At 50.0% G+C, this 17,334-nt stretch overlaps 2 long non-coding RNA genes across 3 annotated transcripts; one reads left to right on the top strand and one right to left on the bottom strand.

Annotated features, from left to right (window-relative positions):
• Nucleotides 1-155: 155 nt before the first annotated feature.
• Nucleotides 156-16,917, top strand: LOC102491087 (uncharacterized). The gene is made up of 4 exons (XR_333523.2): nt 156-632; nt 1,229-1,390; nt 15,845-16,173; nt 16,848-16,917. It is a non-coding gene; the product is annotated as an uncharacterized LOC102491087 (long non-coding RNA).
• LOC102490528 (uncharacterized) lies at nt 4,481-16,854 on the bottom strand. 2 transcript variants are annotated; one of them, XR_333520.1, is made up of 5 exons: nt 16,305-16,854; nt 11,595-11,884; nt 8,550-8,662; nt 7,945-8,053; nt 4,481-4,845 (listed from the first exon to the last, which is right to left on the bottom strand). It is a non-coding gene; the product is annotated as an uncharacterized LOC102490528 (long non-coding RNA). The 2 variants fall into 2 exon arrangements; XR_001371450.1 differs by having other exon boundaries at nt 7,945-8,107.
• Nucleotides 16,918-17,334: the final 417 nt, after the last annotated feature.

Here is a 17,334-nt window from a genome sequence, read left to right on the forward strand (position 1 = left end):
GGCGAATAATGGCCATTGGCTGGCGATAGTGGCTACAGAACCTGGTGGCTACAGAACCTGGCTCCCTTGTCTCCATGCGGAGCAGCTTTGTGGTGTCATTCACATTCTGGAGCTCCTGATGGGATCAGGTGGAAGTTAGATTTCAGTCAGGACCACCTCTTTGTGTGACTGCTTCCCCGGCCTCACCCTGCTTCCCCGACTGCCTTACAAGTTTCTCAAGACAGCATCTGTTTAGGAATTGCTGGCTTGGGCGCTGGTTCTAGAGCACCTGGCCTCTGACATCCCTTTTGGGTGCTGGCCCTTTAGGACCAAAGCGTGAGTCAAGAGCCTTGCTACTGAAATTGGCCCACGGATCAGCACCTCAGCATCGCCTGGGATCCCGCTAGCATTGCAGAATCCGGAGCCTCAGCTAGACCTGCTGAGCCTGCATCTGGAGACTTGTTCTTGCCCACAAGGGAGCCACCAATCCTGAAAATGCCTGGGAGGTTAATCCAGGGAGATAGTATCCCTCTCCCAGGGCAGGCAGCTCATGGCCAATGGCTGGCGATAGTGGCTACAGAACCTGGTGGCTACAGAACCTGGCTTTTAACAAGACCCCAAAGAAGTTTGCATGCACATCAAAGTTTGAGAAGGTTGGCTCAACTGCAAGTGCGTAGATGGGAGGGAGGGCCCTGCTGCATGATACTGAGGAGGCCCCAGGTTTGGATCTCAGGTTGACCTGGACTTGCCACATGCATTTGTAATCCTGGCTGTCTGGGAGACTAGGGGAAGGTTGACAGCATGGTGGGACCCTGTCCATGAAATAAATCAATAAGTGAACTTTAAAAAAAGAGAGAGAGAGAAAGGGAAACAAAGTTTGGGAAGGCAATCCTACCTAGCTCATTAATGTCACAGGACAGGGTGAGCTCGAGGTACAGCACAGGGGGAGACATCGGCTCTTCCTCCGTCTAACTTCCAGGGGAGCCCGGGGAGGCTGGATAAAGAAGGGAGTCTGTGTTAGGAGGTCTAGAATTTGAGCTACCTCCCTGCACACAGGGTGAGAAATACTTTTTGAGGAGAAAGCACAGGCAGTAGAAACGTGAGGAGTTGACAAAAATGGAGGATTTACCCTATGCAAAAGGGACATGCCATTCCCGGGTCACGTGTGGTTCCTAACGCCTCCCTCCCGTCAACTCAGGCTGGCCGGAGGTCAGGCACTCAACTCGGGGTTTCCTATCCTTCCATCTAGAACACACAGAACCTGGACAAGCTGATTTCAAAGATGCACAGCAGAGTGCTTTCCGTTTGGGTCTAAGAAGAAAACGAAACAAACACAACAGCCCCTGTAACTACAGATGAAAGCCTCAGACGGAGATGAGAGCTCCATCAACTAAGAGAGGCATTTGCTGAGGTAATGGACCCCACGGTGCAAAAGTTAAGGCCTGTGGAAACATTCCATCAAAATTTTTGTAAGAAAAAAAATAAAGGAAGGAAGGATGAAAGGAAAGAAGGAAGTCAGGGAGGATGAAATCACAGAGCAGGTGCTTTCTGGGCAGTACACCCAGGGACCAAAAGAAACCACGGCATGGGTAGCAATTTCCCAGCCCATGGGGCCACGTGGCGTGGACAGAATGGGCCTGACAGCGACACACTCTCACCATAAGGTTGCTCGGCCTCCTGCACCGGGCTGTGCTCCCCGGAGCTTGCACGATGCTCAGAGGTCAGCAGACGCCCTGGAGCCAAGTCGCCTGGTTGAATTCCAGACACTGAATAAAGAGGGTGGTTTCTGGACAAAACTTTGGAATTTCCCTTCCTTGCCTCAGATGCCCAGAGCTACTCGGGAACCCCTCAACGGAGTGCCTGATTAGGGCTGACCCCCTGTAGGCAGTGGCTCACCGTTCTGAACTTCTCCAACGCTTTCCTTCCATCACAATGTTTAGTCAGTCTCCTCTCCTGTGCCTTCTGCTCTAGCAGCCAGCAGATCCATGTGGCTGTCTATCGCCAGTCACGCCAGCCACATTTCAGGTGTTCAGTCACCTTAGGTGGTGAGTGGCCCCCGTAATGGACAGCACGGATACAGGACATTTCCGTCATCAGAGAAAGTTCTGTTGGGCAGTGCTGTTCTCTGCTACCCCTGTGCATTTTCATGTGGCCAAGTACCAGCCCTGTGCTTGGGCACATGGCGGGTGGGGGCAGTATTCAGAATGCCTTCAGGGTCTCCCCACCTCGCTCCCACCATGTATCCTCCTTGGACATCCTCCCTCACTCTCTCCTGCAGATACCATCGGCTTCCCTCCCCCTTTCCTGCAGATACCATCGGCTGCTCTCTGTACGCCCACCCCTCCTTGTGCTCTGTCACCATAGATGACCAAGTTGTCTGCCTTCTACCACTTGTTGAAATCCCCTCTACAGCCTCAGAATAGCTTTCAGCTCAGCATCATGGTCATCACTTAGATATACTGTGTCCTCAGAAAAGTCATAATGTGTTTTTGTGTTTTTCTATGCAAAAATATGTCGTGACTTTCCCACTGACCCAATATATTCAAAGTTGATTTATTGAGAGGAGAGAGAGAAAAACGCCCCCCCCCCCCCCGTAAGCGCATGCCTGGCATACTCAGGGAGGTCTTGAACAGGGAACCTTAGGATGTGCGACTGCCTCACAGAGCATCACGTTTTACTGCTGTGCCACCACCTGGTCCCGCCCATTGCCTCTGTTTACTACAATAGCTGTAATTTTTCCAAACATCGGAATTGAACCTGAGAGTTTGACACAACTTGCCCTTGTTCTACTTGCCCTTCCCGCATCCAAAGTCTCGGTAAGGAGGCCTCAGAGCCTGAAGTTCAGAGCCAAGGCCCTGAGAGGTTTCAGCTGCCCTGCCTTTCACCTGCACGATGACGTGTCTCTTCTAGATCTGGCCTGATTTCCCTGGACCGATGGGGGTAGTTGTAGCTGTTGAAAATCGCAGATGGGACAGTGCACACAGCGTCTCATTTAACACAATTCAAACAGTTCCTTAATTTGGGTACTGGGGGCTTCCTTTCCTGGAGCGTTCCTGTGGTCTCCACTGGGGTTCCTTAGTTATTTATTTATTTTGGGGGGGGAGGTTTTCACTACAGGGCGTGTGCGCTCGCCAAAAAGACAGAGAGAGAGACAGAAAGCGAGAAATCATCCCCCCACCCCGGGAGGATGGCCACGCCGCAATCCCTTCTCCTCCATTCTCTCCTCGGGATCTTGGACACGCATGCGCACGCACCCAGTGTGAGTTTAAGCCACCAGATCCAGGACTTGAACTGCGGTCGACTACATGGGAGTTCAGCGACATAGCCATTACACCAACTGCTGGTCCCAGATTCCTTAGTTATTAAGCCACCGGGGAGAGGAGTGAAGCCATTTGAGGCCTTTGCAAATGTCCCTTCATTTAATCCTCAGGAAAACTCCTGAGTGTAAATCAGGCAGCTGTCACCCAGCTGAGTGTCCCTGGATGACAGTGATGGCAGCAATAAAGAATGATATTATAATGATGATTCACAGTTGTTTACCTCTTGATATTTTTCTTAATTGTGAGGTATTTTAAAAATACACAAAAAGAATAAGAGCAACATCCAACTACCTACCACCCAGATTTAACAAATGTTAGCATTTACCATATTAGTTTCAGACTAAAAAATAATTACAGCGACAGTTGCAGTGTCCTTTGTATCCCTCCCCCAGAAGTAGTGATTCTTCCTTTTTTTTTTTTTTGGAGGGGTTTTGCTATAGGGTGCATGCACTCAACAGAAAGACAGAGAGAGACAGAAAGTGAGAGCCCACCCGCCCCAGAGGGGATGGCCACGCCACAATCCCTTCTCCTCCATCCTCCTCTTGGGATCTTGGGCACACACGCACACATGCCCAGCGTGAATTTAAGCCAGTGGGTCCGGGACTCAAACTACAGTCAACTACATGGGAGTCCAGCGACATAGCCATTACGCTAACTGCTGGCCCCTGGTGTGTGTACTTCTCTGTTTGTTTGGGTTTTTTTTTGAGAGATTTTCTTTTTCTTTAGGGTATTTGCACTCACCAGAGAGACAGACAGAAAGCAAGAAAGCCCCCCTCCCCCAAGGGGGATAGCCCCATTGAAAACTCCTCTACTCTCCTCTCAAAATTTTGGGCATGCACACTCACACACCTGGCCTGGGTTTCAAGCCACCAGGCCTGTGACTCGAACTGCAATCAGCCAGGAGGGAGTCCAGTGCCTCAGCACATGCCACCTGCTGGCCCCTCATCTGTGTTTAGTATGTTTACTGGTAGGTGCAAGCCCTATGAACAGTTCAGAGTGCTTTATGTATGTGCTTGAAATTTGCATAAATGATTGCACACACATTGCAGTTGTTTCTCACTCAGCACTGTATGTTCAAGATCTGTCCATACTGAAAGCTGTAAGATCTAGTTCACTCGCGTAATCTGTTGTCTCATATTTCAGTATATGAATAAATCATGTTTCATTTATTTACTCTCCTGCCAATGACATCGAGGTTGCTTCCAAGTTTTCTTTGTAACAAACAATGCTACCACGAGCATGTTTGTACATCCCTTCATGCACATGCTCGGGAGTTTTGGGTTGTGTATCTTAGAGGGTCACATATGATTCCACATGGTCTCGTGTCCAATCTTCCTAGAGCCCCAGTGCACCACACTGAGCAGGTATTATTATCCTGGTGACAGACATGAGGAGCCCCACAGAGGTTGCATCTCACCCGAAGCGAGTCAGCTGGCTTGCTAAGGGGCTAGCACACATTGTCTTAATCCAACATCGACTGATACAGGCTCATGCGACGGTTCTGAAACTTCCTGATGATGTGATCTGGGGCGGCTTCCTTCAATTCCTGTAGCATTAAATTATACCATGCATTTTATAGTGTTGTTGTAAAGATTAACTTAATAAATATAAAAGCATCCAGCCCTGGACCAGCTGATGGCATGGAAATTAAGGGGGCTGCATCCAAGATGGCCAACTGTGAGGATCAAGTCCCAGACCCAGGGGCTTGAAAATCATCCTGGGTACATGTGCGTGCATGCCCAAAATCCTGAGAGGAGAATGAGAGAGAAGGGATTGGGAGGGCATCCTCCCAGGGCATGCTTTCTGACTCTTGCCACCTCTTCTCTCTCTCTGGCTAGTAAAGGTGCCATACTTAAAATAAAAGGCACCCAGCCCAGAGTCTAGCATGTACCAAACATCCAATCAACAGAACTTAAACTGAGATGATACATGCTCAAAAATATTTTAATCATGGGAACCAGTAGTTGACGTAATGGCTATGTCGCAAGACTCCCATGTAGTCAGACACGGTTCGAGTCCTGGACCCGGTGACTTAAACTCACGCCGGGCACGAGTGTATGTGTGCCCAAGATCCCGAGAGGAGAATGGAGGGGAAGGGATTGCTGCGTGGCCATCCCCCCTGGGGGGTGATTTCTCACTTTCTGTCTCTCTGTCTCTCTCTTTCTGGTAAGTGCATGCACCCTATAGCAAAAACCTCTCTAAAAAAAAATTTTAATGAAAATAATGGGTCATATGGCCATTAATTTCCTCAGTGTGATACTGTATCTCCCACTTTGCCCACTGTTCTGAAGCAAGCATGATTAAATACGACTAGCTCCTCAAGACGACAGAGGGAACCAGCTTCTGTGACTGGTAAATGGGGACTAGGAATGGAGCCCAGAAATCCACTAGGGTAGAATGTGAGTCTTTCTTTTGTAAGAACATTTGTTTTGCTACATAATATTTGAATACCAGAGAAGGATCTCAAATGCCACCAGAACAAAAACACATTTTATATAGTAAAAATCACCTTAGTTCTTTCCCGAACTGTTTGTGGAAGTCTCTGGGATTTCCTCATTTGTGTAGCGAGGGGTTGAATAGATATCTCTAAGGGTATTGGGGTGTGTGTGTGTGTGTGTGTGTATATATATATATATATATATATATATAAAACTAGGTATTTGCCATAGAACACACGTGCTTGCTAGAGAGAGACAAAACGAGGAAAAGGGAGAACTCGCCCCCTCAGGGGGAGGGCCATGCTGTAATCTCTTCTCTTCCCTTCTCCTCTCGGGATCTGGGACATGAGTTTTAAGTCATCAGGGCAGGATTTGAACTGTGGTTACTAATGGTGGGAGTCCAGTGACATAACCATTAGGACATCTGCTGGTCCTGGGCCTGGTTTGCGTTTTAAGGCACCAGGTCTGGGACTCGAATTGTGGTTGGCCGCAGGGGAGTCCGGCTCCTTAACCACCACGCCACCTGCTGGCCCAGTATTTCTTGATTTAAAACAAAATCAGTGATACTGGTTTAGTCAACATAATATGTATTTAGGCATAATTACTGTTCTCCTGGATGGATGTTCCATGGGGCCCCTAATTAAATATTCGATGATTCAAATTAATTTAGTCAGTGCTGCCTGCTCTCGTATTTCTTATTCGGATTGTGTTTAAATAGAAGTTAAGATCTTTTCGAGCAAGGTTTGGGTTTCCCGTGTTCCTGAATTATGCCAAAAGGACCATGTAATGTACTGAGGGGAGATCGGAGTCCAGAATCACACCCTGGGGTTGGCCATCTGCAGGCTGGGCGACTTCGGGTAAGTTACGTCACTTCTCCAGGTTTATTCCTGCCCCTAACCAACGAGTGCAGAAATATCTGCTTTATAATGTTGTGGCTAAGAGTCAATGAAATAAAATCCACGGAAGAGGAAGCCAGTAGTCTCCTTCTTACTCCTCTCCTGCCAGGCCTAAGGCCACTGCTCTCTACATTTCAACCCCAAATAGAAATCGTGAATTCTTTCCTTTCCTCTGAAGGCCTAGAGTGCAGCGGCTTACCCACCAGTGAGTGCAGAGAAGAGGCTTTACCCTCTGGAGTTCTCTTCTCTTTCCCAGTTGTGACAATTTCTCTGCAAACAACCAACCCCTTATTTTGTGGCTGTGTTTCCTGATTTGCCAGCTAATTCCCACCTTTGGAAACAGCCCAGGGGTGATGTTCTCTGGAGAGTTATCAAAACTGCTGACTTTTGACTCTTTTTGCCAAAGTCCCTCCTAAGGGATTTGCAGTGGGTTTGTGGTTGGCAGGTGCTGTCCCAGCAGAAGACATGAGCCCACGAAATGAGGGGGTCTGCTGAGTATGCCAGGGTGATGTGCCCAAGCCCCACAAGAGGGGGTACCCAGCAGAGACAGACAGGTTAGATGTAACACAGTCCCTGCCCCCCTCTCAGTGGTGACAATGCGCTGGCTCCAGGCACACTGGAGCCCTTGGTAATCCATCAGGGTGCTAATCCAGGTGGCCCTCACTAGGGATGGAGCCGGGGTGAGGGGTGGGTAATTAAGCGCCTATAGCAGCCCTCTCCCATACATAGTTAATGCACGAGGCGACATTCAATCACCGCCCAGCGCAGCAGCAGGAGCACAGCAGCTAACTGTGCACCAGGCTACAGCCCTTGGGCTGCGGGTCTGGCCATAGCTGGACCTGGCCTGGTTCCCTGTACACCACTTCCAATGAGGGCCAGGGAAAAATTCCTAGGGACTGGATTAAACAACCGGCATCCTTCCACCACGCAGAAAGAGATGCGGGGAGGGCTGCCGGGCTTCCGCCTCATGCCTCTCAGTGAGGGCCGTGGGGTCTCACTTCCAATCCTGTGCTACACTGGGAAGGGAAGATGGGCATGAGGAACTGGGCCAGGAGAGAGCGAGACTGCTGGGCACTGTCGTAGGTCAAAGGTGGGGACCAGACCCAGAGAAGGCAGAGAAACAGCAGCCATGCCGGCTACAGGCTGCATTTCACTGAGGTAACGTGGTAGGGAGCTGGCAGCAGGGACCGCCTGTGAACAGGTGGCTGCCGTGGCCCTGCCCGGAGGCTGTCCATCACATACCCATCCACCTGCCCACCCTGGTCCGCAAGCTGACTCCTCACCTCCAGCCCTAGAGACCTCTGTGCTCACCTGGGAATGGGAAGGAGCACAGTCTGCACTGTCAGGGCAGGCGGGAGCTGGAAAGGACGCCCCGGTTCTTAGAGTTCTTCTCTTTCTGATTTGTCTCCTGAGAATGGAGCTAGGAGTGGTCAGCAGAGAGGGAGAGAGTGATATTCTGGGGGCAGCAAACAGCCTGTGTGAGATCCCAGTGGTCAGGATAAACGGCATGTACGTGAGGAGAGCGTTGGATAGACACGCCCAAGTTCACACATCCCAAATAAACCCCTCATGACCACGACCTCCTCCAGGGCTCCTCCACCCTGGCCTCATCGCAAATGTGGATGGAGCTCCATCCTTGCAGCCTTTTAGTCACTCGGGCCAAACCCTATAAAGTGCTCCCACATTCCAGCTCTCCAGCAAGTCTTGTCGTCCCTCGTTTAGGATTCCCACCACTGAGCTCTGAGCACCGTCTTCCAGCTGGTCTCCCGCCTCTGCTGCAGCCTTTCAATCTACCCTGTAGCCTGTATCCTAATTGATTTTCTGGAACGTGTCTCGACATGGGCTCCCCCCCCCAACGCCCCTAGTGAGTCTGTGCATTCTACAGGATAAAAAGAAGTCCCATTTACATGATTTACCTGGTCTCTTGGGATGTAATCCTGTCTTAGTCCATTACTGTGTTGCTAAGCAGAAATACCCAGGCTGGGTCATTTATCTCAACAGAGGTTTCTTTGACTCACGATTCTGGTGGCTGCAAGGTTCAGGGCATCACAACATGGTGGAAGGCAGACAGGCAGACTTTTTTTTTTTTTTTTTTTGACAACCATAATGAAAGCCATCAAACTACTGTAAGTCAAAAACTGCTGTTAAAGCTATCAATTTATGCTACTATTCTAAAACTAAAAACTCAAGTAATACATATCTTTAAAGCTTATTCTTCCAAGTCAAACACACTTTTGTTCTTCTGAACTAATATTATTATGTTTTTACTTTTCAAGTGTGCATCTAGATTTTCTTTTAAAGCTATCTATATCACCTTGCTAACTGTGCTTACCTTGGTTTCAAAATATATTTTTTAAATTGTTTTTGGAAGCATACATGATGTGCTATTGTTATTCACTCTCCCTTTCAAAACATAAATCACTTTTCAAATGTATACGAGCAGCATAATTTCCAGTAGGGCTGCTCTCTTCTGAGAATCCCAAAACCGTTTCTATAGAGGTTTTGGGTGCTGGACATCTTCAAAGAAGGCTTGTAAAACTAAGATTAGAGTCTGATATTTTAGTAGTCTGCAAGTTCTGCCTGATAGCTAATCTTTTTTTTTTTTTTTTTTTCTGGCAGGGAGATTTTTTTTTTTTTTTTTTTTTGAGAGAGAGATTTTTGCTATAGGGCGTGTACACTCGCCAGAGAGGCAGAGAGAAAGAGAGAAATCACTCATCAGGGGGATGGCCTTGCTGTAATCTTTTTCCTCTCAAGATTTTGGGCATGTACACACATGCAACCGGTGTGAGTTTTAAACCAATGGGTCTGGGACTCAGACCACAATCGACTACATGGAAGTCCAGAGACATAACCATTACACCGTGTGCTGGTCCCATGGCAGACGTTTGAGGAAAGCAAAGTATAGTCTGTATCCACATGGCCTCTGCCAGCCTCATTCCTTCTCCTCGTAAACCCACCAGAGCTCAGTCATGGGGCCTCATCTTAACCAGCCACTGACCTCTTCCCAAAGGCCCTACCTTTCAACATCATAACTGGATCGAGCTTTCACTCTTAATCATTACAATGTTTCAACACATAAATATTTGGGGGACATAGTCAAACTATAGCAGACCTTTTCTTACTTTCCAGACTTTTCCTCCAACATTGCCCTCCATCCTCCCCCAAAAAAACACATACCATCCGGACCCTTCATTTATTCATTCTATCAATAACTTATTCACCAAAATATGCTGAATGCTTCTATGTGTCAGGCCCTGTTGGAAATAAAGCAATGCACAAAATGAATAATCTGCCCATGAAAAGATTGCATTCAGAGAAGTGGGAAATAGGAGAAAAACACGTGAACAGGCACATGCCCAGTGTGCCTGGTGGTGATAAGGGCTGCAGAGCAGAGAAGTGGAGGAGAGGATGGGCAGTGGAGGGGGTAGTGGATAAGAAGGGGGCAGAGGACCCCCCAGCAATGAAAACACTCATGAAGCCCTGTCTGCATCTTCAGCGATACCCACGGGGGGTCTGCACCCACAGCAGCTCAGAAACTGGTTGGCAAACACACATATAACCAGGCAACTGGTGAAAATAGCACGTGGGACACAGAGGTGGAAATAGGGGTCTTGTGGGTAGGAGAGACTCACTCCACTCTGACAGAGCAATCTGGGAAGCCTGCCTGAGGAGGTGGAATTTGAGCTGGGCTTTGAAATGTTGGGAGGTATGGGAATGGAGAAAGGGGGCATGAGATTTCAAGGTGTCTCCTAGGAAGAACTGGAGGAGAGCAGAGCCAGGGGATGAAAGCAGCCTGGGGAAGCTGTCATAGACGTGAGGGAGGGTCAGACTGAGGAGAGCTTTGAGGGACTTCTTGAGGAATATGCACTGAGTGAAAGCCCAAGAAGGCTGGAGAGTGGGGAACACCCTCTCCAACCAGGCTGGGCTGGGTCTTTCGCAGAAGTGAGACTGCCTTACAAGAGGAATTCACACTGTGACCTGCCAGAGGGTAGTCCTGGGTGCCCCGCATAGCAACCCAGGAAGTCCCTGGGTCTGGGGTCTGCAGGCCCACACCATGCAGAGGGACAGCTGGAAGCATCTGGGCAGGCTGGTCCTATCAGTAGAGCCCCTCCTATCAGAGGGTGCCCCTCCTGCTGTATTTGCTAGTGATCTGCTCAAACAGCCACCACCCTGTGCAGAGTGGAGGGGCCCCTGCTCTGCTGGAATGTGTGTATTCCACGGGAAGGCCACATGGAGAGGGCATGCCTTTCAAAGTCCAGAGAATGGAGCCCAGAAGCCATGGTTTCACCCGGCACTATGAGCAGGGTCTTCCCGCCCTGGAATTCCTCCCCACTCTGCTCCTGCACTGGACAGACACTACTGCCGAGAAAAATCTCAAGGCCAAATACTTTAGCCTTCTGGAAAATCTCTTCTGTGCTTTTTTTCTACGTCCTTGCTACTCCGAGTGTAGTCTGTAGACCAGCAGCATCAGCATTGCCTGGGAGCCTTATGGAAATGCAGAATCTTGGGCCCATTCCTTACCTACTGAGCCTGAATCTGCATTTTTGCAAAAGCCCCAGGTGATTTGAATATCCAGACCAACTTGCGGTGGTTCTATGTATAATTTTTTTGACTTTATGATGGTGCAAAAGCTACATCCGTTTAGTAGAAACCATATTTCAGATTTGGGGCCAGCTAGTGTCACGGTTAAGACACTGACTCCCACATGGCTGACTGTGCTGTGCAGTTCAAGTCCCAGACTTGGTGGCTTGAGAGACATGTCAAGCACATGTGTGTGTGTGTGTGTGTGTGTGTGTGTGTCCAAAAACACAAGGAGTCCAAAACCACAAGGGGAGAATGGAGGAGAAAGGATTGCAGCATGGCCATCCCCCATAGTGGATGCTTTCTCACTTTCTCTCTCTCTCTCCATCAAGCGCTGGTACCGTACGGTTAATTTTTAAAAAAAGAAGAAAAATCCAAACCTCAGATTTTGAATTCCGAACTTCTTCTGAGCTCGCGATAGCTGCTGCAGTACACCTGGTGGTTCTGCGCGGTGGCAGTAAGCGACTCTGCGTTTACGCTCAGTGCAGTGTTCAATGAATCACATGAGATATTCCATACCGTGTTATAAAATGAGCTTTGTGATGGAGGATTTTTCCCAGCTACAGGCCAACGTAAGCGTTCCGAGCTCAGCTGAGGTAGGCTAGGCCAAACTGCGATGCTCCGCTGCAGGTGAGGTGTGAAATGCACTGCGACTGAGGACATTTGCAACCTGCAGTGGGTGAATCGGACGTAACCCCATTGTCTGTACTTGGAAATCGGAGAAGCCATTTGGTCCGGCTGTGTGCAGAGCTCCCTGGGTGCTCTTTCTCAGGCTCCCTGGCAGACATGTTTACCCTCATCTACACCTTGAAATCCCATGTCCCCTTTCTCCATCCCAGTACCTTTCAACATTTCAAAACCCAGCTCAAATTCCACCTCCTCAGGCAGGCTTCCCAGATTGCTCTGTCAGAGTGGAGTGAGTCTCTCCTACCCACAAGACCCCTATTTCCACCTCTGTGTCCCACGTGCTATTTTCACCAGTTGCCTGGTTATATGTGTGTTTGCCAACCAGTTTCTGAGCTGCTGTGGGGGCACCCTCCCATGGGTATCGCTGTACCCAGGACGGCCGCACCTGGTGGTTCAGGCTGGACTGCACGGGAGCCTTCAGCTGGTGCAGCCCGAGTGCTGCGGGTGCGTGTGAGGCCAGAGGTGAGGGTCTGTGCTGGCTTAGGGGAAGAGCTGGCTTTTCTATTTTACACAAAGATGCTGGGCAGCCCGGAGGGGGCCTTGTCTGCATCCTTCTCGGCACCTGACCATTTTGCCCAGAAGATGCAGACAGGGCTTCATGAGTGTTTGTGGAACTGACGCTGTCCTGAAGTGCTAGGTGAGGCTTGGAGGCCAGCTCCTCTATGGACAATTGGAAGCTGACTGTGGCCTCACAGTCTCTCGTTCCCCTCGGTCCCTTGGGCCCTTGAGTAGTCTCCCTTGCTGCTAAAGAGGCCGCATGCATCTCTGAAAGGCGTTCAGAACTCTGTCCAGCACCATGACACCTGACAGAACCCAGCCTGGATCCTACATAGCAGCGTGCCGTCTCTGCCCGCAGCCGGGTTCTCTGAGCTGGGCAGCCTTGCTGGCTAGCTCTTTATTCTGGGTGCCGTCCCAGCTCCCTCTCTCTATCCAGCCCCACAGAGGAACCTTGCTCCCAAGCAGTTTCCTTCAGGGGCCTCCTCAGGCCGTGGGATCCCAATACAGGGAAGTCACAAAAGGAAGCAAGGACAGCCTGCCCGTGCTGGCGTGTGTCTAGGGACAGGAGAGAATGACGAGGCGGTGTGGACGGTACAAACAAGGTGGCCTCCCAAGGCCCAGGGCCGGGCTGCCTCTGAGGCCATGGACATTCGGAGGTCTGTTTCTAGGAACCCGTTCATCTGAGGCTCGGCCAGTGGGCCTTGACCTCTGAGCTCCCTGCCTTTCTGCCTTTGTTCCTCAAGAAGTCCCTCAAAGCTCTCCTCAGTCTCCACAGAGGTGGAAATAAGAGAGACTCTCTCCACTCCGACAGAGCCATCTGGGAAGGCTGCCTGAGGAGGTGGAGTTTGAGCTGGGCTCTGAAATGTTGGAAGGTACTGGAATGAAGAAAGGAAGCCTGAGATTTCGAGGTGTGGATGAGGGTAAAAACGTCTGCCAGGGAGCCTGAGAAAGAGCACCCAGGGAGCTCTGCACACAGCCGGACGCTTTCCAGGGCCCATAACCCTGGAGGCCTTGCTGGTGGCCTGCATTCTTGCACGTCTCCTGCCACTGACTCGCACAGCGCCCCACACTCACAGTCTCTGCACCATCCGCTCCCGGCCTATTTCCCCCCGTCTCACTGCCCACCCTCGAGTGCTGGCGGGCCTCTCTCCTCACACTACAGGCTTCCCTGGCTGGCCAACAGTGCAGCGTGGGCCTCACAGCTCTTTTACACTTTGGCCAGTGTGTGAGAGCACAGCTCTAACTCATGTAGGGCACTTTAACAAGGAAAAGTGGTGGCAGCCTGTGGCATGAAGGTTAAGGCAGCTGGACTTACATGGCCAACTGTGCAGTTTGAGTCCTGGGCCCGGTGGCTCAGAAAACATGCTAGGTGCGTGTGTGTGTACCCAGAATCCCAAGAGGAGAATGGAGGAGAAGGGGCTGTGGCATGGCCATCCCTGCTGGGGGTGCCTTCTCGCTTTGTCTGTCTTTCTCTCCCTCCCTCCCTCCCTCTCTCTCTCTCTCTCTGGCAAGCACACACACCCTATCACAAACTAAAAATAAGTAAATGAAAAGGTGCCCTATATGCACTGGCTGTGTTCTTCATTTCAAACCATGGCACCACCGCCCCCTAGAATGCAAGGCAGAAGTCTAGAAGCATCCTTAACTCTTCCCAACTCACACGCCTTCCAATTTAACCCTCTAAATCGTTCCAGAAGTGTCCTTCTCTATTTTGACATTCTGTCTACTTGTCGTCTCTCTCCTGGATTATATTATTTATTCCTAATTGGTCTTTCTATTTCCAACCTGGCCTTTTAAAAATCAGTCCTCTATACCATTAACATCTTTTTGTCATTGAGAGAAAATCCATGTAACAGAAGAGTCACCATCTTTACCATTTCGAGGTGCCCAATTCCATTATTTCTAGTATATTTATAATGTCGTATAGTCAGAACATTATTACCAGTGCTTTTTTTTTTTAACTACAAGATTCAAACTGGGTTATGAAATCCATTTAGTAGTTCGCAACCACAATGCAGCTTACAAAATGAAGGAGCCACAGAATAGGATAGAACAGAACAGAATGGAATGGCCCGGACTGGACTGGAGTGGAGTGGGAGAGCAAACAGAGCACAGAGCGTGGCCACGGGTGGAAGGGAAACTGCTGCCTCGTGAAGCTTCTGTTCCTAACTGAGACAGAAGCTGTGCGTAATTGTGTCCTCATAGTGTGGCGCGAGGCCATAATTCCAATGCACTCATGACCGTGGGTCACGATGAAACAGTGGGGTGGAAGCACCGTTGTGAGACTACGGTCAGCTAGAGGGACTTTAATTTGGAAATCTGAGCATGTCGCTCCCACACCAACAATGCTTGTCAATGGCCCCTTGACCAAGAAGCATTTATTGGGCCAGCAGGTGGCATGGAAGTTAAGGAGGCTGGATCCCTCATGGCCGACTTTACAGTCTGAGTCCTGGACCTGGTAGCTTGAAAATTATGTCAAGCCATGTGTGCTCAAAATCCTAGGAGCAGAATGGAGAAGAAGGGATTATGGCATGGACATCATCCTGAGGGGTGATTTTTCACTTTCCCTTTCTCTCTCTGTGTCTCTTTGTCTCTCTCCGGTAAGTACACATACTCTACAGCAATAAATAAATAAATAAATAAATAAAATAAAATTTAAAGAAGCGTGTATTTAGAATCTACTCTGTGCCCTTCACTATTCTAGGTGCTGGGGACGTAGTCAAAGAGGCAAATAAAAACACTTGCTCTGGAGTTCATATTTTTGTCAGACAAGATACAATAAATAAGAAAATTATACGGCATGTTAGAGAGTGATCAGTGCTAGGGACCAGCAGATGACATGATGCCTATGTCACTGGACTCCCATGTAGTCGACTGCGGTTTGAGTCCTGGACCCGGTGGCTTCAATTCACACCAGGCACGTGTGCGTGTGTGCCCAAGATCCCAAGGGGAGAATGAAGGAGAAGGGATTGCGGTGTGGCCATGCCCCCTGGGGAGGGGGTGATTTCTCACTTTCTGTCTATCTCTTTCTGTCTCTCTGGCAACAGATGTAGGAAAAATGCACCTATAGCAAAAATCTCTCTTAAGAAAAAAAAAAAAAGAGGGTGAGGGTGCCATGCAGATCTCTGGGAAAAGAGCATTTGGGGCAGGAGAACAGACAGTGCAAAGGTCCTGGGGCAGGAACTACCCACCTTATTTGAGGAATAAGTAGGACGTTGTGAGTGTGCAGTGGGGGACATTGAAAAGTTGAGGTCAGAAGCCAGGCCTTGAGCATGGCGGCCATGTAAAGACTTTGGCTTCTACTTCTTGTGTGGGGGGGGGGGGGGGAGTGGGAACCATTACAGAGCCTCTAGTAGGAGAAGCTTTATTTTAGAAGGGCTGTCCGCAGGATTCAAACTCCTTAAACTAAGGTCTGAGGTCCTTTACATTTTGTTCCTGCCTGCAGATCTGTACACTTCCTGCGATCTCCATCAGTAACACCCACGTACTTCCGGGCTTTGCCTCTACTGTCCGCCCTGCCCAGAAGACCACGCCTTGCGTCCCTGCCTTGGGCCTGGCTCACTTCCGCCTGTCCTCCAGCCTCAGCTCAGACGCCACCTCCTGTTACAGCCCGTCCCCTGGCCCCAGCATCTCCTGCATGTGCCAGTGGGTGGTGTGCTGCAGGCACTCCCACTCAGGCGCCTGCTTCGTTTTGCATTTTTACCAACGCTACCTTCAGCAGCCGTGCACACGACAAGGACGCAGCGCGCGAACGGTTGTAGATAACCGTCGCTGGTGAGGATGCAGCCAGGTCTAAATGGAGTTTCCCGGGCCGCCACCCAGCATCCCCATGCCTGCTCTCACACCATGGCGCCCCTTTCGGGGGTTTTCTGAGGCATTCCTTGGGGGGCAGGGGTGCAACCTACCCTTGTCCCTGGAGGAACTGAACCGATGAGACCAACTGTGAGGTGGGAGGGGTGGTGGTGGAGACGCGCGGGAGAGAACGAGAACGCAGCTTGCCTAAGGTTACAGGGCGCTCACTGAACCTGGGCATGCGCTGGCGGCGTCTGGCCCTCCTGGAGATAAACGGACACTGATACCCACCAGCCCCACTCTATCTCTTCTCCGGCAGATCCCCTTTCATCCAAAGTGCTTCATCCATTACAACCAAGGAAGGGGGGCTGCTGGGGCATCCCTGTGGCCGGTGATGCAGACAGAGCTGTGGCATTACTCTGGATCCAACCTCAGGACCCCTCAGACACCCCAGGCCAGGATGCCCAACTGCCTTGCCAAAGCTTGGAGATGAGGAAGGAAGAGAGACAGATTCCTCTTGTTCCCCTCTCCTGTGATGAGAAAGACCCACTGATTCACACATGGACTGGCCACTGGTGAAAAGAAAATCTTACACGCAATCTCCCTTCCTAATAGAGGCGACAACTTTTCTTTTCTTTCTCTGTGCCTTCCTTTAGGTAATAAGAAGCCAGCTTCCATAGATCCTGTACAGAAAGTCCTTCAGCAATCCTCCAGCCTATCCTTCCAGCTCTTCCTTGCCTGGTCTCTCCTTATAAATATTCCAAGGCGCAGCTGCCAGCAGGGGATTCATTTACAAGGGGGATCGCTTCTTGCAGCCTTGCACGGTGTCCAAGCGAATGGCTGACTACGGTGCTCGCCAGGCTCAGCCTCCTTATCTATATTTCAGATGGGACCAGGGTGAGTCCCTCCATCTCTAGTTTCAACTCTCGCTCAACCAAAATGATTTCTACTATGAAAATGCTCAGACTGAGAAACAACCACAGCAAACTATAAAGACGAAGTTACTCAGGTAGCTAGCACTACTCGTCTTTGGACACCATCAAATATGCATCGCAAAGAGGAACTGTAAGAGAAATGGGGAAGAGCCCGCCCTCCACATGGCCAGACCAATCCTGTTAAACAGCTGCTCCATTCGAAACGTTT

This window comes from Tupaia chinensis, unplaced genomic scaffold (genome assembly GCF_000334495.1).
Source record: "Tupaia chinensis unplaced genomic scaffold, TupChi_1.0 Scaffold000063_1, whole genome shotgun sequence".
Classification (NCBI taxonomy): domain Eukaryota; kingdom Metazoa; phylum Chordata; class Mammalia; order Scandentia; family Tupaiidae; genus Tupaia; species Tupaia belangeri.